Below are 21873 nucleotides of genomic sequence, written 5' to 3'. Positions count from 1 at the left end.
AGTAGATGCATTTAAACCAGACTGGGAAGGTCTTGGACACTCAGGCTAAGAATTGGGGACTGACCCATCCCTGTGCCCCTGCAGAGTGGCCTGCCACACCTGCCCTGGCTGTGTATTTGTTCAGTTCTTGCCCTGGGTCAGAGTGACCAGAATTGTGTTGACGTTGGCCCCCACATCCCTGGCTGTGGGGTCAGCCTGGTGGAAATGGAAGTGGTTTACTGGCTGTGGGCTTGCCAGCTACAAGAACCTGGGCCAGTGGCTTAACCCTCGACACCTAGATTTCCTCATCTGAGCTTAAAGATGCGCCCCAGGTACCCTCCTTGGGACCAGCCCCGGCCACACAAGGCTCGTTGTGATTTAGGGGGTCGTCACCATGACGCTTGTGGTAGTAATCTGTAGGAATGACAGCTTCCCCTGCTCTTTGCTGTGTGGTTCGGATCAGACGCTGCGTCCGATGGAAGCACTTTACATACATTCTTTAATCTCAGGACAGCCCCACAGCAGGTACTCATAACTTCTATTCTAAATGAGGAAACTGAGGCACAGAAGGGTCACACATAGTCTGAAAGTGGTAGAACCTTCCGTCCAGTTGCGTGACTATTTTATCGCCCAGAAATCGCTCAGTCCCAGGAAAACCAGGACAGAGAACCCCAACTCCTCCATCCGGTTACTAAGCCTGCTGGCCCCCGCTCCCACTGACCAGCTCCCCTTTTCTAGACACATCCCTATCCATCCCCCTATCTGTAGGCCCCAGGCCCCTGCTCCTTTCTCTCCCTCTGCGCTGCCAGCAGGCAGGTCCTGAGCATGCAGCAGGTAGGTACAGTGGACTCTGTACCCAGGGCTGCTCCTGCACTGGTTGGCGAGCCCTGGGCTGCCCTTTACCAGACCTCAGTGTCCCTGTTTGTACCAAGAGACTTGGCACCTCTGCTCAGGCTTTCTGGACACACTCTGGAAACTTCTTCCCTTAAAGAGGGAAGACAGAGGGAACCCCACCCCCAGCCCTGGCTCAGGCAGCCCAGAGATTGCACTGGCCCTTCCGGTGCATTGATAGAGAGCATTGCTGACAAAGGAGAAAGGTCAGCAGGGGGACAGAGCCGGGTTGGTGGCGGTCTGCCGGCCAGCAGTGCCCTCCCCCAAGCCAGGACTTCCTGGGGGGAGGGGCCCACTGCTCCTTGGGGTCCTGGTCAGTCACATTGACTTAGGCAGCTGCTGGTTCAGTGAAGCTGCACATCCAAGTCTCCTGAGGCCCAGGTTGTCTTTGCACCGTTGTATCCTCACCCCTCAACCTCCTTAACATGTACCCGCGTCCCCCTCGGCATCCCCACTGCCTCACCCGCACCCCTGCCTGCTGGAGTTCTCACCTCTTATTACTGAGCCTTCCCCAGCCCTTGGGCCCGCCCTGGCTTCCCACTATCACCAAGACTGACCCGAGGCCCTTCCTGAGCTCAGTTAGGCTGCCCAAAGCTGCGCCCCTTTCCCGAGGACTGCAGGCTGAGGCTACTCTGAGACAACGGCTGACACCCTCCCTCTCTGCGAGGAGGTCTCCTCCCTGCATATCTTCCTTCTTAGACCTCACCTACTTCTTTCCCTTGGGGAAAGGGACCCCCACTCCTTGCGGAGAGGTTGGGAAGAGATCCAGGTGAGGTGTCAGTGCACCCCAAGTACCTGGCCAACTCTGCACCTGGGGAGCCAGCCTCACCCAGTCTGGAAGGCTGAGGCCACATGGGGGTTGTGATCAGGATGCCAGCCCAGTGCCTTGTCTGCCTCATGCCTCAAGCTCTGCCTTGAACTGCCCTGGGTAGGTATCTCATGCCCCAGCTCACAGAGCAAGAGGGCAGGAGCCATCTGTCTTCCTAGTTCACGTGGAGACCAAGCTCAAATGAGAGTAGGAGGAATAGTGGTTAGTGTAAAGGCTCTGGGGTCTGATCCCAGCTCCACTACCTCCTGGCTGTGTGGCCCCAGGCAGTTGCTTAACCTCTCTGAGCCTCAGTGTTCTCATGTGTGCAATGTGGGTAAAAATATCCCTCCCCCATCAGCTGGTGAGATTCAGTGAAATGATACGTGTTAAGTGTTTGCAGGGTCCTGGGACATTTGAAGGGTCAATAAAGTCAGAGCACACCATCAGCACGAGGGCTGGCAGCTACCACTGTACCCACAAAATGAGGGTCCTGCCCTCCCAGTGGGCTCCTCCTGGTAATCTGAGTGATCTTCCACTGCCCTCCACTACCCCGGCTGCCCCTTCTTCCTGCCCCAGCCCACCCCTGCTGCATCTCCTCGGACACCAGGAAGCCCAGCCCTCCCCCACCTCGTGTTGTCACCTGCGCACCTGCTGAGCCACATCAAACCCACGTCTGTGGACCTGTGAAGCGGTTTCTCTTGGGTGCCTAAAGCACAGTAGGTGCCAAGTAAGAGTGTGTGAGGTTAAAGCAACATTCTCCAAGCCAAAGTCACCCAAGAACAACACAGCACTGACCAGCGGCCCTCTGTGCCCATGTGTGGGCTTCCTGGCTGGGGCACAGCGGATCATGCCCACTCAGGCCTCCGAGGGGCTGGGATCTGGGACCTGGGAGCGGCCAGGAAGGCCTTGGGGCACCAGGGCCGGGCTGTCTGCGGGAGGGTTTTCTTGAGGCAGGTTCTTCCCCTGGTTCCCTGAGTTGTCTGGTGTTTTGTTTGCCTGGGTCCCTTCCCCTCCCCCACAGATCTCTGTTAAATTGTGTTATTATATTTAAACAAATCAATTCCATTGCAGAGTTTTTCCTGTCCTAATGATGAGTTTGCAGCACAAATGCCATTGATTTCTCACAGCCCTGAAAACCAGTTGATGAATAGCACCAGCCTGGTCTTTGGAGAGGCACTTAGAGGCGCCCTGCGCAGGCCCCACCGCCCCACCCCTGTGCTGCCCCCCATTACCACCCCGCCCCCACAGTCACCCGCCTGCAGGAGCTGGCAGTTATATGATGAAGGGAGACCCTCAGCCTGCCACAGGAGGAATGTCCTAGCAAGGGGCCCTTGTTCTGGTGAAACGATCATAGTGAAGATTTTTATTGATTTTGGCCAAAGGCAGGAGCAGAGAAGCGCTGCGGTGCGATCCGTCTGCCCCTACGCGTCTGAGCGCGGTCTGGAGAGGAGAGCCGTGGGTACCAGCCCAGGCACCTTCTCCAGGCCTTGATGGGGCTGCCCGGTCCCTGCTTCTCGGCAGGGGCGGTTCTGGGGGTTAGAGACCTGTGTGCTGGGGAGTAGGAAACTTCCTTTGTGGAATCCTTCAGAACCTCCAGTCTTCAAAGTCCCCGTTGACCCACCGCACACAGTCACTGCCAGGAGCACAGGCTTGCTTGAGCATTTTAATTACCCCAGGGCTTATGTGGCCAGACATTCCTGTTCTCAACTTCGAGAGGGCAGCCCCAGTGGAGGGCTGTCCGTCCCTGGGTAGGGGAAAGACTGCTTGTGCACCAGGGGCAGAGGCTTCCAGACAAAGAACAATGACCCTGCTCCCATTTCTCTCTGTGGGGTGATAGCAGGGAAGCCTTTTGCTCTCCTTTCTCTAGCCCTGGACTTCTGGTGTCCTGAAGCCAGGGTCACAACTGGACCACTGGAAAGACCTAGGTGGTCTTAGGCAGGGTCTCATCACAGCACCCTGCAGCATACCACACCAGTGTGTGAATTGGGTGGGGGAGCAGGGAGGTGGTAAGACAGGAGGGTATGGAAAGGCCTGTGGCAAGCCAGAGAAGGCCTTCCAGAGTCGTCTCTTGGATGGACTGGGAGGAATTCATCAGTGTTTCTGGTAGCTTCTCCTTTATTCCTATTCAAACCTTCGTTTTGGAGACAAGAAGGTGTGGCCTGGACTTGGGCGTGGCTCTTCAAGGTCACAGCCCAAGGCAGTGGTGGAGCCCTGGTGCCAGCCTGGGAGGCCTCTCCAGCCCAGCCTCACCTCTCCCCCAAGGTCGCTAAGGCCTCCCCAGCAGTCAGGGGTGGGGGTTGGGGGGGTGCCAGTTTCTGGGCTGTGTTCTAGGAAAAACAAGTCCCTTACCCAGGAGCCCCAAGTATGGCCCAGCAGGCCCCTCTTCCCTTCTTCCATCTGCCTGCAAAGCACTCAGCCTCCCTCCCTCACAGACAAACCTCTTGTTCCTTATAATCAGGTTAGCCTCCTGTTCCATACTCGCTCCGCTGAGCTGGACCAGCTGGCTCTAATGGCCTGTCGACCTGGCTCTCTACTTCCCTAGAGGTAGGGGGAGAGAAGCTAAGTAGAGAACTGTAAGTGGGAAGGGACTCTGCCCCATTCCTTTGAGTCACATCTTTCCTCAGCTTCTGGATCAAGTTCAAACGCTTAGTTTGCACTGGGAGCCATTACAGTGAGGCCCTGCTTATTTCTCCAGCCTCTATCCCCCCATGCACGCCTTCCTGTAGTCACAGGATGTTATTTCCCACCTCCCTGCCTGTGCCCAAGAGTGTCCTTTGCTACCTCCTGCCTTCTCACAAACTCCTACACATCCTTCAAAACCCAACTCTTGTCTCTTCCTCTGGTCTGCCTCCTTTCAGGAATCCTCTTTTTCTCTGTACTCCCTTGGGTATTCCACTGATTCAGGTCTACATATTGTTCGGGCACTTTAGTTTTAGACCCAATTCACCTTGAATTTGTGACAGAAAGGGAGAATATTTTAAAGAATGTGCCTTTTGGTGCAGTACTTAGAAGTATTCAGCAAAGGAATAGGGCCAGCAAGGAAGAGAAAAGTGGGGACCAGGGAGGGAAAGAGGCTGGAGCGCACAGAACAGCTGCTCCCAGCCCCTCCACACTGCTCCAGCCTACTTCCTGCCAGGGAGACCATTCCCAGCGACATATGCGAGGCCTGAAATAGACATGTGGGGGCCTTAGTGGCACACTTTCACAGCCCATGCTAAGCAGCCCCCCATTCTGGACACGAAACTCCCTCTCCTCTCAGGACCCTGCCCTGCGGCCAAGAACCCCCCTCCGCCCTCAGCATTGCTCCTGCTAACTTTGTTTTATAAATAAACTATATAAATAGGCTTCTCTGACTCCTCGGAGCACGCAGCGTTTAAGGACTGGGGCACTGCTGCAGGCATAATTGTACTACCGAATCCATCAGCTGCCTAATTACCATTCATTTTGCATTTATTTCTGCTAATTAAAAAGAGAGAAACTCCTAACAACTTTTACGTAAATACTATATTTGTTCTATGTAAAGATGGGATGCTAATTTGCTGGTGATTAGCTGATTATCTAATTTTATAGCTGTCACACAGGATAGCCCCATCTCCCCTTTGCACCCCAGATGCCACTCGAGGTCCGCAGTCAGGTGTGGAAAGAAAGGGACCAAGGGAGATCCACAGAGGTAGTTATAGGGTCCTGGGGGTCACCAGAAACATCACTGGCATTTAGGTTCGGGGGTTGTAATCTGACTGACAAACCTGGGGGAACCTTTGGCTCATTCACTCTTTCTGTGCAAACGGAGAAACTGAGGTCCAGTAAGATGGCGGTAGAGAAAGACCCCCCATCCCACCCCCCCACCACCACCACCCAGGTGTTTGGGCTCCTCCTCCAGCTCTTGTCAGAGGAATTTGCAAGGAGATGAAGTCATCTGCAGCTGGAGAATGTCTGTACCAAACCCCAGCTTCAGTAGAGGAAAGAGGTGGCCTGGTCGGAGCCCATGAGCCAACCACAGCCAGTGTGGGTGCTTGGAAACCTCGGCCGCTTCCTACTTCCCCCTGCAGGGATGGCTCTGCTCTCTCCATCCCTGGTTGTGTGCTGCTGGGCATTGCCAGGACAGGCACGAGGGTCTGATTTTCACGTCTTCATCCTTCATGTTTACTGTCACGTTATTCGAAAAAATCTAAATAATACATCAAACCCATGATTTCAAGACATTATTGCTTTAGCTGAGACTAAGTTAAAAAAAAAAAAAGTGATTAGTTCAAAGTGATTTAAATAACAGTATATCAGTAATTTAGATGGGACACACATATGGTTAAAAGTAACTCTTAACTGAAGTTGGGGACACTTTTGGAGAGGATCTGAAAACACCAGGTCAGGAGGTCCAGCAGGGTCAGCCGGGGCCTGAGGGCAGAGTTGGCCAATCCCTGGGCTACAGCCGCCATGGCCCCATCCCTCACCCAGGCCTACTATGCCCCCAGAGCATACCATTTTCTTCCAACCCTGCAGATAAACCCATCACAGAGCCAAATTCCTGGCCACCCACCCGCCGCCACCCTGTCTGTGCAAGGTGACCCCACTGCCGCCAGATCTCCTGCTCATCTGCCCTTTTATCACCCTGTACACAATCAGGGGAAGCCTGGAAGGCCACGGGGGTGGGGGGGGGGCTGGGGCAGATGGAAAACAAAGAGAACAAACAAAGGCTTTGCTCCTGGGAGGCCAAAAGACAGGGTGCCTCCTCCCTCTGCCGCCTGGCCAGATTATCCCGCCAGCGCCAGGCTGTGGCCATCCTCAGGCAGCGGGAGACCTGCCCCACCCTCCAGAGTAGCCTTAGAGCTCACATGTATCCAGCACTCTCTGGCTGACCCTCGGGAAGTCACTTCTCTCAAACCACTTTTTTCTTATCTGTAAATTGAAGGTGTTGGACAGCCTGCTGCATGACCTTCATCAGACCACACCCCTGCCAGAATCTCTCTATGGCAGGTCAAGCATATCTCTAGGATTGATTCCCCACTCTCCAGCCCCAGGAACCCATGTCTGCCCATGGAGAGAACCCCAGCGAGCTCTGGGAAGAATAAAACAGCAGGAGGCCCCAGTTGACTACAGAGAGCTTGGTGCTGGGCTGGGCTTGTAAGGATTTGTTGGCCCTGGGTCCCTGCTGTTGCTGGAACCTGCCAGATGGGAGCTCACAGTGGCATCAACACTAAGCTGTCTGAATTCATATCCTCGCTGTGTGCGCTGATTTCTTTTCTTTCTGTGCCTGTGTCCTCATCTGTTACAAAATGGGTATAGTGTACATTTCTTAGGCTGTGGTGATATTAGCTGAGTTAATTCACATAGTGTACTTAGAACTTTGCCAAATAAAGGTCCATTAATGTTCAATATTGTTATCATCAGTTTCATCGCTCTTATTGATTAAAGGCAAACTTGCCGGGGAGCTCTTGAAGCTTAAGCCTCCCGCCACTTCTCGCTCCCCTGCATGTCCCAGTGTGTTTTGCAGGCGGTTGTAGAGTGTTTTAGGTGGAGGGCCAGCAGATTGCCAGGAGGAGCATTTCTGTGTGAGCATTTCTAGTAAATTGTCTAAGGGACCGTTTGAGAAAGGTACTTAGATCACGAATTTGTTGTGATTTCTTCCCTCATTGCAAATATGTATTTGTAGTTTGATGTAAAGGACCTCCAAAATAGTATCACCTCGAGTCCTGTAAACCTGGACCACTGCTGCATATTGTTACCGTATATCTGGGGCTGGGGTCTAACTGGTGGTCCCAGCCAGAGAAGATAGCCTGGGCCCTGGGACTCGGGGACCTTACTTTTGCTCTAGAGACAATCATGCATGGGCATGATCGTCTCTGGGCACCCTAGACTGTGTGGTCCAAACCCTAGGCCAGGCGCATGGACAGGACACTTCGTGTTGTGGGAAGCAGGTTGCTGTGTTGGAATAGTTGCCCCGAAGCTGTTGGCAGGCTGGCTGACTGCGCTTGGTGCCCCAGTTTGGTGCCAGGTAGGGGCCCATGATGGACCCTATCCTGAGAGCTCTTGGTGTAGCTGGAACCACAATATTCACACCTGGAAGGTCAGGGGAGCTGGTAATAGGCCTGTTCACATCAGGCATTTCTGGAACAGGAGTCAAGAGAGCCCAGAGGTCATGAGAGCTAGACATTCAGGCAGGGCACCCCAGGCTGAGGAGGCCCCCCGAGGAGTGGGCACTGCAGGCCCTGGCGCCTCCATCGGCAGCAGGGCCCCTCAGCCCGGGCTCTGACAGGGACATTTATAACTCACAGCTGTGCGGTCCTGGGCCCAACTGACTGTGGTAAACCGATCTGGCTTCAGGAAGTCCCGTCCCGAGGCCACTCCCCATCCGACCCCACACTCTCCTTCACCTCCTGACACCCACATCCTGTTCTCAGCAGGAGGGGCTGGCAGCCAGGCTATGAACCCAGGGGCCCAGCTGGGGTCGCCAAGCTGTGGGCTGAGCAGGAGAGGGCGGAGAGGCTCAACAAGTCCCGTGAGCTGTGGGGTGTGCCTTTGGGATCATCAGGCTGTACCCCTCAAGACACATCTAGGGGAACAGTGGCACAGGCAGAGCCAGAGGTTACCCAAGAGCCTACAGGAGCAGAGAATCAAGAGCTCAGTTTCAGGGATACAATCTGTGCTTCCAAATCTAACCTGAGAGGGGATTATACTTGCAGCCAGATGCTGCCTAACCTGGAGGAGGCTGATGGAAAAGGGCAGATACACCAGCGGCCTCAGGATGTTGGGGAAAGATTCCATCTTGGACCCTCGGTCTCTGCATAAGTTGCAGCCCTCCGCTGGGACTGCCCATCCTGACACGAAATTCCTCATGAGGCCTTGTGACCAATCTGCCCGGATTCTCACCGCAAAGTTCACATTTGGGGAAAGGAATGGCCTCACCCAGCGCAGGGAAGAAAGGACAGTATTGAGAGCTTCCAGGACTCCCTGACCTTGGCCCTCCTCCTCATAGCTATACAGTTTAATGAATTTTGAGGCCCTGTCAGCCCGTCACCTCTCCCCACAACTCTCTCCTTCCATACACAGGGAGGATTGATAAATAAGTGAGTTTGCCAAAGCTCGGCCCACATAACTCTGGTAACCTGTGACAAGATTCTAGAATTAGTACCAGAAAGAGCATATATTTTTCTTTCATTACCTATATGTTTATTATGGTTTATTAAAAGTATATACTAGCATATAAACTCAATGGAGAGGATGACTTTGGACAAGTCCGGATTTATTAGAGCCAAAAAATAATGAGTTGAAGTTAAGATAAATATTAATTCAGTCATCATACAGATAGGATTCAGCTAGGCCCAAGAATCATGAAGGGCATAGGCGAAGCCCAAAGTGTGGGACACAAAATAAATAATCACCAGTGCTCTTCTTTAAAGCAGGCTTTCAAGCCTGCTTCTGGGCCTCCTGAGTAGATTGACGTAAGCCGTCCAGGCCTGCCCACAGGAGGGGACGCGGCGGGGGGTGGGCCGGTCTTCCCAAGGAGGTGTGCCACGTGAAATGGCTCTCAGTATTGGCCAGAGATCTGGTGAGCGGTTCATAATGGAGAAGGAATTCAGGCAGGGGTCAGAGAGTGGCTTTGGAAGTGGCTGCCTGCCGGCGCGTGAGATAATTCCCTGAAGCCAGGCACACCACAGAGGAGGCGCAGCGAGGGCTCACAGGCCAGCTAAAAATACCCGACAGCTTCTCCCTGTCACCCTGCCTGGGGGCTGCACAGGGAGCCCATGGTGCTCTGCTTTTCTTACCAAGAAGGGATAGACAACAACACTAAAGCCCTGGATGTCCAGAAGTAACATACATGTTTAAGAAAATTGTTTAAAACCCATTGGGAGGAGTTGGCTTCCTCGTGGGAACGCTGCAGGGTCGGGGAGACAGCCGACTGATAAATCAGGCATCCCCGGCGTGTTTAAGTGGTCCAAGAGGCCACTGAGATTAGCAGGGAGGGACAGGGAGGGAGTCACCGCTGTCCGTGTCCCTGGCCGCTCATAAGTGTCCTGTCTCTCCTGTGTACCCAGACGACGGAGGAGGAGGCCTGCCGTGCCAGACCAATGCTGCTGGGGGTGTGAGGAGAAGAGTCGCCACCCATCACTCAGCTGCCATACCCAGAAAGGTAACGCCAGACCCCAAAATCCTGGTGCCCAGCAACGGGGATGAGGTTGCGCTGAGCAATAACTGAGCAGGGCTGGGGAGTGACAAGAGAGTCAGCAGTGCTTTCTCCCAGCCCTCCTTACCCCGGGCTGCGGCTGCTCTGTAACTTCATGTGTGGTGTCCCATATAGACTGTCAGCTTCAGCTTGTCCATCTCTAAAATGTCCCCCATTTACTCCAGTTCTGGAAGATTCTGGGAATCACGTGGATTTGGGTGTTACTTGGACTGAAGCTACCCTAGCCTCTTGGCTCGGTGTGGGCTCTGGGGTGTGTAACCAAGGGTTTTGGCCCCTGTGGATATAGCATTAGGCCACAAGCAAGGTCAGCAGGGCAGATAGGACATGGGAGGACAGGATCTTCTGAAGCAAACCTGGCCGAGGTGTGTCTTCTCGGATGGGCATGTGATTGTATTTGTGACAGTATTTGAAACTCCATAGTGATCTCCCTGACAGCTCTGGGCAAGAATTATTGTCTGCATTTTCAGACCATGAGACCAAGACTCAAGGAAGCTAATGGCCCTGTCAAGCTTCACACAACAAGCTGCGGCTGCACCAGAGCCGCCTGGCTTCTGCCTATTGACCATAGCAGCCTGTCCTTCCGCTTCTGCTATACCTCATTGCTCCAGGCACCCCCCACCCCCTAAGGCCAGTCTATCGATTGCCTGTGGTGGTAGCTGTCTGCCCATCCACCCACCGAGCGTCCACCCACTCACCTACTCTTCTGTCCATCCTCCTGTCGAACTACCCTCTCACCAGACTATCCTACCCACTGCTCCTTCTAGCCAACCGTCCACTATCTAACCCACCCCTCCCCTCATCTAACCATCTTTTCATCCACCATCTGTCTGGCCGACCACCCATGTGCTCATTCATTCACACCTCAAGTGTATACTCACCCTTGTGCCAGCTCAGGCCTGCACTCAGAGCTGGGTTTTGAAGATGGAACAGGATTAGCCCCGCCCTGAAAGGGCACTGTCACCGTGGGGCAGGCAACACATGATCCCAGAGGTGGCTGACCCAGGGCCCAGGGCAGGGACTGTCTGTGCTGTTTTAAGAAGGGAGATTAATCTGGGTAAGAGTCTATAGGGTGGGGCAAAGTGTTCTTTGATAAGAGTACTGAAGGGTGGCTTCTGACAAGGTAACATGAATGCCAGAAGGAAGTGAGCTGGGTGCCCTTGGCACCTTCAAGGAAGTGGCAGGGAAGCCTTGTGGCTACAGTGAGTGAGGGGGAAGAGCGAAAATCAGAGAGAACTTGAGGGCTCCACTCATATCGGTGGCAAGAGTGGAGCAGGGAAGAGCAGTTTGGGGAGTCTAGACTCTAGGCAGGAAGGGGAGAGGTGAGAAGCCATTGACGTCTGAATATATTTCAGAGCAGATGGGCTTGCCGGTGGAGTGGAGGTGGGAGCGGGGGTAATCAAGGAAGCCCTTAGGCTTGGGACAGGAGCCACAGGTACAACAGAAGTGTCATTTATTCAGCCCCGGTGCTGGCAGGGGAGGGCTGAACAAGATTGCATATTCCATCTGAGACGCCTTCCAGACATCCAAGGGGAAGGGTGGAGGCTGTCGGACAGATGATCTGGAAGGCAGATCAGTCCCGACGGGACATATGTGTGGAGGGGCTGCCGTGTACAGACAGTGGTGTAAGCCGTGAGGGTGATGAGGTCACCTCGGAGGCCAGTTGGAGATGGAGTGGTCAGAAGCCCGAACGTGAGTCATGGGGCTTCCAGCCCAAAGAGAGGGACGAGCGGGTGGGGGCAAGGGGAAGGCCAGTCAAGGAAGTAGGAAGAGAGGTAGGTGAGCAGTCTCTTAATGGCCAGGGAAGATTTATTGGCGAAGCTGAGAAAGGCACTCTAGGCGGGGACAGCTGAGCAAAGGTTCCGAGACCCCAATAAACGAGCCATCCGTGGAGAAGGCTGGTGGAGAAGGAGGCAGTTCTGGAGCAGTGCTGCCCTTCATGCCTAACACACAGAGGTGTCTGGCTGGGCGGTGGGGCAGCCCACGTCTGGGACCCCACCCCCCCAACCCCCCGGCCTGCACTCCCGGCCTCAGCTGAGCTCGCCTTGAAGTCTGCACACCTGGCACTTTCTTTTTGAGACCCTCCTGCCTCTTCTGACCTCTCACCTCCCCTCTGGAGCTCTTGAGCCCAGGCATCCTCTCCTTGCCTGGTTACTTGTCTGCAAAGACAAGCCTCAAAGTGCTGCCCACAGGCATCAGGGCCACAGCTTGCTACGGAACCCTAAGCCCTACCTAGGTCCTTTACCTTAAAAGACACTACAAAGACTTCCTGGCCTATGAGTGTATGCCAGAGCGTCCGCGGGCACTCCCCAGTTAGAGGAGTACACTGCATTGGGAGGCAGTCATGTCATGCTGGGAGCTCTGAGTGTCTCCTCTTGTGCATCTGTGATGTTCGGGACTCACCCACCACTCAGTGAGTCAGCTCGTTCCGGGAGGGCTGCAGGAAGGGGCCTTGAGGCCAGGCAGATGCTTGACGGGCATGGGCGGTAGGAGGAGAACTAACAGCCCAAGAGGGCAGTGTCCAGCCTGTTGGCCTGAGCAGATGCACCCTGGTGTGGCAAAAGCTGCCAAAGCCTCTCCGAGCTGAGGCTAAGATGGAGCTGGGCAGGGAGCTGCCCCTCAGGATCTCCGTGGGGTGTTTGAAGACCCTTGGGAAGGTGCTCTGCTGATGCGTGGCTTCGTGGGAGGTTGATGGCAAGAGGCTACTGGTAATCTAATTAGTGTGCCAGGCAGATGAGTCAAGTAATCCCGTCCCTTTAGATTCACTTTTCTTTAAGCTGTCCCCACCCCGTCTCTCGCTAAATCCTCCCACTGCCTGGGTGAGGGCGGGTGGGATGGACTTATCTCCATTGAGCAGATGGATAAACCAGGGCTGGAGAGGAAGAAGCTCGCAAGTTATCACAGCTAAGCAGTGTCAGGGCAAGGGCTTGACCCCAGATGATCTGAATCTTCCTACTTGCCCTCTGCCATCTGCCAAACACCTCTAGAATACCCAGGCTTGCTGTACCTTTACCTCCTGTGTAACTTCTTCAGCTTGTAGATGAGGAGAAGGAGGCCCAGAACAGGTGGGACAGCTGGTCCAGGACCACACAGCAAGTCAGGGCAGAGTCTGATCTGGCCCCACATGTGTCGTGTGTCAACCACCCGAGCTCCCCGCCGCAGGCGCAGGGCCCCTGTTCTAGAGGCACCCACTTCCTCTTGGAGCACCCACTGGCTGCTGTCCCCAGGCAGGCGCTGGCACTCGCTCTGCTTGAAGGCACCAAGTTCCTCATCAGAAGGCTCCATTGTGCCTATTGTTTAAATATAGATTACTAATGAAATGCCTTTTCATTGCCTTCCCAGTGAATAGTTTCCGTGTAAAGTTAATTTGCAGTGTTATGTAAATTCTGTTTAACTTCAATCAAGTTTCTAATTATGTTTTTACCACAGTAATTCCCATTTGATTTGTCATCTCCTGTTAGGTATTTAATGTTCGCTGGGCGGTGCTTCCCCTCCCTGACCCCCTGTCTGCCTTTCGGTCTCTCCCTTTTGCTCCCCACTTTCTCCTTCCACTCCCCGGCAGTGGGTCCCTTCCTCTCTTCCCTCCCTCCTGTAGTCTCTCCATCTTCCGTCTTTCTTCTGCTGTGACTCTGTCACTTCATCTCTCTCCCTCTACTCTGTTTCCTCTGTGTATTTCTCCATCTTTACCCACCCCCTCCCTGGCTCTTCTCTATCCTTGTTTGTTCCTCATATTCTCTCTTTCCCGAGTGTATTTCTCCTCACACTCCCTCATCCCCCTTCCCCCCACACACCTCTCTTCTCCTGCCTCTTCTGCCTTAGAAGACTTCACAGAAGCCACTAGGGAGGCTGAGTACCTTGGACAGACAGAGGAGGAGAGGCGGGGCTGGCTGGCCCGCACCCCTGGGAACCCTGGGACTGGCCTCGAAATCTTGTCAGGAACCTGTAGAGGATGGGCCTGTCCCTGAAGCTGGGGACCCAGCCCCTGATCTGGTGGGGTGCTGGTTAAGAACACTGGGTGGTTCACACACTGATTCCTGCCTTCATTTTTTTAAAAAAGATCTGTTTATTTATGCATACAGAACTGGGGTACAGGCCAGAGGTACAAGGGGTGAGAGGATCCACCAGAGACAGAGAGGGGAACAGAACAGGAGGATATACTGAAATACACTGCTGAGGGGAGCAGCAGGCTTGTCAGGAGAGGTCAGCCATGACATGTGGGTCAGCTCCCTTGCCAGGCATCGAACTCATGTTGCAGTGGCTGAGGACAGCTTCACAGTGCTGAGACATAACCCCTGAGCCACCAGGAGGGCCCTTCTGCTCTCATTAACTTCAGATTTTAACTTAAGGTTGTAACAACCTCACTTGTAAAATGGGGTGAAACATCACCTACCTCCTGTACTGGTTGTGAGGTTCAATGAGATGCATATGAAGGGCTGAGCAGGGGCCTGCCCAGACTGGGGACTCACAATCACACCCCTTGTTTTTCTGTGGCCTGCCTGAGATGCCCCTACAGTGGGCTTCTGTGCGACTAGAGTCCTGGGAGTCAGGTCTGGGGTCTAGGCAGGTAAAGAGCCAACCACAGACCCCTCCCATACTACAGATACTGGTGTCCCCAGAGCAGAATGTCAGCCCTAACTGGCAAGAGAGGTGGCCTCCTTCTCCCTTAGTGGAATGGTGTCAGGTATTTGACGACAGGCCTGTCATTCCATGGTCATATCGAAGGCACAGACCCCCAAATCTGGAGGAGCCCTCGAGATCCTGGCACACAGATCTTTACAAACAACAGAACAAAGCAGAACTGTTCTGTCAAGTCTGACTAGACAGCCCCTTCTCCCACCCTTTCTCTTCTTGACACCCCCAGGAATGGGCCACGAAGTCCTGTGCGAAGCCTTTCTGGCCTGTCCTGGGCCCACGTGGAGACCCCTCCCTGTGCCTCAGCGCTCCTCCAGTCTCACTGCCAACACCTCCAAACTCTGGGCTTTGGGATTCTCCTGCTGTCAGGGAGGCTGGGTAGCCACAGGTTCCCAGCAGGTATCTGCCCTCTGGGTGGGGAGGGCGGAAGGAAAACACCAGCAGAGGCTCTGGTTGGGCGTGATCCTCTCCTCTGCTCCTCTCGACTCCCCCCACTCCTCTCACTTCCCATTCAGCATGTCTCTGGTGCGTCCAGGAAGCAGAAAACAAGTGTTTGGAGAAGGCATTCTTCTGGGTGAAGAACGGCAGACCCAGACACTTGTCCTTCAGAGACACAGAAACCTGAGCTGGCCCGGTCCCTGCCTTGCTGGGCTGCATGACCACCTGACCTGCCAGAGTGGCCTTGTGTGTGTGTGTGTGTGTGTGTGTGTCTCCCCGATCCAGGAAACCTCAGCCCGTCATATGGCCGTCGTCCCTGTTTGTCCAAGTAAAGCAGTTCAGGCCGGCTGCAGCCAGGAGCCTGAGATAGGGAACTGGGAGTGGAAAGGGGGGGTAAGGGTGGGCACACTGGCCTGGGTGGCAGACACAAGACTCACTGGGGGCAGAAGGCAACCCTGAACCAGGTCCTGGAGTTCTTGAGCCTTTGGATTTGGGGGTTGGGGTGGAGGGCCTGGCATCTCCGTCTGTCAAGAGGGCATTGGGCTTGCTGACCACAGAGAGCCATCTAGCCTTGACAGAGAGGGTGGTCATCCTCTGTCTAGGAGGCGCTCTAAAAGACAGTCCAGATCAGAGAGGGGTACACATGGAACGCCCCCCCACCCCCCCACCCCTACCCCGTCATGTTCCCAGGAGCGTGCAGCTGAGCACTGCCCCCTTGGTAGGAAAGCTTAGTGGGGCTTAAACTTGCTTCATCAGATCGCTGATCGATTCAACAAACAGGTATGAAGGACCTACTGTGTGCCAGGAGCTGAGCCCAGCAGGAAGTGGGGTCATAAGAGCACAGACCTTCTGGAACCTCTGTTGAGCCTATATACCTTTGACATATTTTCCTCCTGTGGCCGGGCAGGTCCACCTTGTCCTGCGAGGGAATGCTTTGACCATGACGTAGCCATGTCCCACCCCCGTCATTCCAGGAAGATGGAACCCCAGCATGGGGCGCGGGCAACAAGGAAGGCAAGAGACGTCACTGCGTCCCTCGTGGACTGAGTGGCTAGGGAGAGGGTCCCCGTCCTCTAGAGAATAGCTGCTAGGTGGGACTTCCAGAACAGAGGTGGACAGAGCACAGAGGCCTGCCTTCCGGGGTTCTTCTGTGAGTCGACCTGGGCAGCAGAGCCCCGGAAAAGTTGCTCAGGGGGGCCGGCCCGAGCAGGGCTCCCCATAGCCTTCCCCGGGGTTACCAGGCTTGTGTGGCCTTAGAGGGCACAGCCCCCCTGGGGCCCAGGTGCAGACAATGTGGTGTCTACCTGGTGAGCAACCAGGTGCTTGGCATGAAGGGCACAGAGCTGGCATCAGGGCTACAAAGAACATTCTCAGATCTGGTCTCTGATGTTGATAATATTTGGAGTGTACAACCTAGAGGGCCCCCTGTGAGCTCAAGGCTGTTTTGTTACCCTGGCAGGAGGCAGAGTGGTATGTGGTAGAGCTGGTGACTCAGGCCAGGCATCCTGTCACCCATGAGTGAATACAAAGTGTAAGCAGGGTGGTTCTTAAGTATGGGGCTAGAGTCCCCGAATACCTAGGCTTGCATACCCCCAGAGACAGGAGACTTACTCCCACCCCCCTGGCCATCTCAGTAACTTTTCCTAGTAACTTGTACCTGGGTCCCCAACAGGCTTCTGCCTTGCACCCTGCTCACCCAGAGATCTTAAGCCTCTGACCCCCTGACCAAGCTCCCCTTTAGCGTCATACCCCTTGGCTGAGAATCAAGCTGCAACCACAACCATCCCATTGGGGTCTGTTGTAGAAATACGAGCAAGACATCTGTGTCTGGGTGTCGGGGTGTGGCTAAAGTCAGCCCGTGGCCAGACTCACCTTCCTGGAATACCCCCTGGGGCCACGAGGGGACGGAAGTGGGTCTGCTGACCCTCTTCCTCAAGAGGCCCTTGGACAGCCCACGGTGCAGGCAGGAAACCTGGGTCCCAGCTGTGCCCTTGTCCCTGGGCTGATAACAAGTAAACAAGTCCCATTGAGGGCCAAACTAACTCCAATCTGCACTGCTCCCCTGACTCTGAGCTAAGAGATGTCCATCACACCCCCAGCCCCCAAACCGGCTGGAAGAGTTCTTCACTCTCTGGCCTGCTGCTTTCTGAGTCACCTGTTTGCAAGCGGCCTTGATAGAGGCTAGGGATCCCACGGCCTCCCACAGCCCATGTCCGGAGAAACCAAGGGAGTAGGGGTGGGGCGGGGTCCTTTGTTCAAATCTCTCGCCCCCATGAGCCAGACCAGCAACCTGCCCACTTTCATATATCCCCACCCATGGACAGGTGAGTTCCCAGCTCCTGAGGCAGAGGGAATGGATCAGATTCTGCTGGAGGCCGTGGGTACCCCCATTGCCCCTGGGCCTGGCTCCTGTGCCACCCAGACTCCTGTCAATTTAAGCAGGGCACGCAGAGCAGGGGTGGAAAGGAAGGGGTCTTACTCTGGGTGCTGCCAATGGTTTGCCGCCTTTTTGCTCCTGGTCAGGGGGTGCAATGCCTGGTAGGGTTGTCACACTTTCTGGGGGTGCCACACTGCCCCTCATATTTGACCCTAGAAAGTTCTGCCTTTGAGAAGCTTCTCCCTTTGAGAAGCTGAAATTGTCCCTCAGCTTCTCCCCTGTTGTGGTCCCTTCAGTTCCTTAGAGGGGACACTGCTCCTCTGCCCAGAATCGGGGAAATCTCTAGCCCCTGCTCAGCTGGGGCTAGAGTTACCAGCCCCTAGAAAGAAAGCCCTGTGATGCTTTTGTCAAGCTTCTTGCTAGAAATCAAATAGCTGGGGGCCTAGAGGTCAGGGGACAGAGGCCACGAAGCAGGCCCTGGGCGGCCAACCTACTCCTGTCCCAGAAAACTGGTGCCTCTGAGAAGGCCTCCATGGGGCCATCCTTCCCTCTCTCCCAGGCTGGGTGGGACCAGTGGGACAGGAAGCCAGGCAGGCCTGGAGGATGGGACTCAGGGTCGCCTGGGCCTGAGCCAGGGATGAGGTGAAACCCAACCCAGGCCTGGCCTCAGGACCATAGCCACAGTGGTCACTCGACCTCAGCAAGTGGCCACCCGCCCACCCAACAGGAAACCCTGCCCAGGCACCCTCTTTGTCCCCTGTTTGCCTCGGGTGGCGCTTCTATTATTTCCCGCAGGAGCTGCTGCCAGTAATCATGCCCTCTTGAGAAAGGAAGCTGCAGCTCAGGCTTGTGGGCAGCCTGCCTCTGGCCTGTTTTGACCCCCTCCCGGGGCCTCCCATCGGTGGAAGCCCGGGCCCACGCCCAGACCTCACCTCACACAGGCCGAAGACTTGTCTCCTCCTAGACACTTAGTGACCTTTAGGGACCCGGCAAGAGAAACTTCATCATGGAGCTAAGCAAGGGTCCCAGAGAATAGGACCCACTACCAGCTGGCTGGTAAGGCTACTCTGGGCCTTATCTGGGAAAAGGCCCGTCACTGGATCATCCCATTTCTGACAGCACAGTGCAGATCTGGGTGTCTCAGCAGACAAGGGGACTCCCTCCTCCCAGGAGCCGGGAATGGCACACTGCCCACGTCTCTGTTCTGCTGGGCAGGTGGGCCCGGCCAACGGCGTGTGTGGGCGCGGTGCTGAGAGAGAGACAGGCCCTCTGCCCCACTCCCTCCACCTCCTCCTTCCTGGAAGGCTCTCTGTGTGAGTTCTTCGTTTTCCTTTGGTCATGGTGTTGAGCCCACGGTGCTGGGAAGAATAGGGTGACGATGCTGAAAACTAGGTGTTTCTGTAGCACTCTGGAGATCTGGCTCTAATTATCTAAAGGAATCAATGATCACTATCAGAGCAAATATTCCTGTTGTTCCATTTTGAGAAGAAGACGAAGACAGGCACAAGTGAGTGGATCACCCTAGGTGGTCACACTGGGCCTTGATCCCGGACAGCTGGCCCCAGGGGTGCTGCCCACAGCCACTGTGCTGTGGTCTTCTCTGACCTGTGACCATCCACCCCAGCCCAGCTCAGTATCAGCAGGGTGTGAGGGTGTGCGGTCTGCGTATCAGCTGCTACCCAGGGGGAGGATTAGGAAGCCTAGATAGTAGACCCATGTCTCCATGACAGTGGGCGCGTTAACACAGGCCCTGGGCTGCTGAGCTCTCAGGGACCACTGAAAGCTGTGAGCCACAGGGAAGACCTGTGCTCTTGGACGTATCACCCTTCTGAGCCTTGGCATCCACATCCGTCAAGTGGACCTTTCAGAGCCGATGTCCTAGGGAGCTGTTAGGAGTCTTGAGTGTCTAGAAAGAGTGTCTGACTCCCTGGGGCCCCACAGTCATTTTCTTTCCTGTGATTCAGATCATGGGGCGTTCCTGGCAGCAGGATGAATGTAGGCAGGGGTGCAGTAGTGGGCAAGCCAGTGACATTTAGGCAAAGGTTCAGGTAAGAGTCAAGCTGGGACCTGGAATAGGAGGCTGAAGATTTAGAATTGTACCTCACAGACATTGAAGGTTGGGGGACAAGGGAGTAAAGAGTCCCTGGGGAGAGGAACTGGCAGCAGGGAAGCCTGGCATACTCACTCGGGTGTGGGCCCGGATTCGGGAGAGTCACGTGGCTAAGAAATTTGACCCAAGTGGATGTCAGCACCAGCTGGGCCCAGCCAGCCTCAGTTTTTGCCTGCAGACTGGGTATGAAGTACAAGGGACACTGGCTATGTCAGACCGGAGAGAGGTGCACTGTAGGGAGGGCAGGAGCCAGTGCCAAGGCTGATGCCCAGGCCTCTGGTGTCCTGCAATCCCCCCACCTTGAACTTTTGTGAGCTTCCCACCCAGCCCTGGGTGGGGCCCCACTACTCTTTCCTCCCTCTGTGGCTTTTCAGCCTAAATGGGAGGGGCTTCGGAAGCTGCAGTGGGCTGTGTGAGCCAGGGTGGGGGCATTGGCAGTGGGTGGAGTCACGGGATGGGTGGCTGTGAGTCAGGAATTGCTGGGCCCGTGTGTCATCTGGCTGCATGCTGGGCTGGCTTCCTCACGCCTCCGCCTCATCTCTCCCGCCCGCCTCTGCGCTTCGCAGGCTGCTCTGCTGGTGTCTGCTCAGTTTCCAAGAACCCACGATGGAGACGTCAGAGCCCTTCTTTTAGGCTCCTCGAACACACAGAGTGACCATGACCTAGCCCCTCTCTCTCCTGGCTGTCTTCACAGTTGAGGAGTCAGGTTTGAACTAGCCGAAGGTTCTTGGCTGTGACAGGTAGCTTACCCCAGACCAGATGAATCGGACCAGGGCAGGCCTGCAGTCTGCTTGGGAATCCCTGGACTGGCTGGCCTCTGATGGCTGTTTTCCTCACTCTCCCGGTGCCCCGGGCTACACTGTGGACCAGCGTGTAGATTTTGGAATCCTCAGCCTGCATGGAATCCAGCTCTCGCTCTATAACAGTGCACACACCTTCACGTCTCTGAACTTAGGTTTCCTCATCTGTGAGGTGGGAGTGACAGTCCTGTGTTACAGAGTCTCTTTGGGACTAAGTGGAGGCATCTATATAACGGTATCTTTAGAGCCAGGCCTGGCACGGACGTGGTATGCCCTGGGCAAGCATCACCCACTGTGTTCATGCCACCATGCCCATCACTGTTCGTTCACTCACCCAGCAAACATTCCGAGTCCTTTTACCTGCAAGCCCTGTGGATGGGAGGAGGACACACCTTCTGGGGGCTTACCTGGCCTCACCTGTTAACTTGTGGAGGGTCCTGACCCCAGAGGGCAGATTCTGTCAGGCCCAGAGATGGGTGAGCAGGTGCAGGGAGGCTCCCCCAAGAATCCCACTGAGTTGCTGAGCTGAGAAAGCCCCTATTTCTAAAAGAATACAGGGAAACTCCAGACTCAAGGGAGAAGGAGGGGATCCCAGGCCTGTCCTGGTGGCCCCAGCTGGGAAATACCTGGGGGTGTCCCCAGTCCCTCCCGGCGGGCCCACAGCATACTGTGGGTGTGTGATGGCTCAGACAGGGTGGGCGGTGCACACAGTCGAACAGGGGCCTCTTCCTGCCCATACTGGGTCTGGTCACATCCTCCATCTCCTAGAGTCTTTCCAGCAACCTGGGGGCTTAGGCAGGCACCACTCCTCCCACTTTGTAGTAGGAGACTTCGTTCCACTTTGAGTGATGGAGACTTGGAAGGAGCGGGAAGCACTGGCCCCAGGGAGTGTGATATCACAAAGGCAGGAGGGCCTTCCTGCAAGCCAGCAAGTGAGGACAGTCAAGCCTCCTCGGGAGGCTGTGTGGGTGGATGGAACACCTTGGGACAGGGGGCAGAATGCAGTGTGATGGCTAAGCCCCTCTCAGCTGCCTTGTTCCCTAGCCTTCCCAGCAGCAACTCTGCAGACTGCCACTGGGCTGCTCTGGGAGACAGCAGCTGCTCTGCAGACAGCAAGACTTCTCGGGGCCTGGCTCTTCTGAGAGCCAGAGTTTGGGTCATGCACTCACCCAGTTAAATCTTCTCCCTCCCCATTGCACCAGCGACTAGACCAAGTTGGCAGTGACAGGTAGGGGGCAGGGGAGGGAATGCAAGCCCTGGCTAAGGCCACATGGCTTGTGAGTAGCAGAACCAGGATTTCACCCAGGCCTGGGTGACGTTAGTGCCATGCTCAGACCCACCACCCCCTGCTAGCAAGAACAGTGCTGTCCTTTGTCCAGCATTTGTAAGTCTGGGCCTTGACCATCACGTCAGACCGGCCTGGTTCACGTGTGGTCTGTTTGGGGAGCACGACCGCCAGGGCTCCGGCCACTGGCCCACGAAGGGGTTCATCGGGAACACTTGGTGCTTGGCAATTTGCCTGTGCCATGGAGGTACCCATGCCTTTCAGCCTCTTGACCTGCCTGCTGCTGCCCAAAGTGGAGGGGGCCTGAAAGCCAGTCTGCCTCTGGGGCCGAGAGCTGTGGTGCTGCCCAGCCCTGCACCCATCATGCGTATAATGTC

The 21873-nt window shown here is 55.3% G+C and overlaps 1 protein-coding gene across 4 annotated transcripts in view; it reads left to right on the top strand.

Annotated features, from left to right (window-relative positions):
- Nucleotides 1-21873, top strand: part of ZMIZ1 (zinc finger, MIZ-type containing 1) — a 220496-nt gene that overhangs the window by 55448 nt on the left and 143175 nt on the right. For all 4 annotated transcript variants that reach the window (XM_004680707.2, XM_012723707.1, XM_012723705.1 and 1 more), the window contains exon 3: nt 9709-9803. The gene's annotated coding sequence lies outside the window, so the exon portion shown is untranslated. The remainder of the gene's footprint in view (nt 1-9708; nt 9804-21873) is intronic.

This window comes from Condylura cristata, unplaced genomic scaffold, assembly GCF_000260355.1.
Source record: "Condylura cristata isolate star-nosed mole 26May11 unplaced genomic scaffold, ConCri1.0 scaffold00011, whole genome shotgun sequence".
In the NCBI taxonomy this organism is placed as follows: Eukaryota; Metazoa; Chordata; class Mammalia; order Eulipotyphla; family Talpidae; genus Condylura; species Condylura cristata.
Note: the sequence above shows the minus strand (reverse complement) of the source record. Positions and strands in the feature narration are given on the sequence as shown.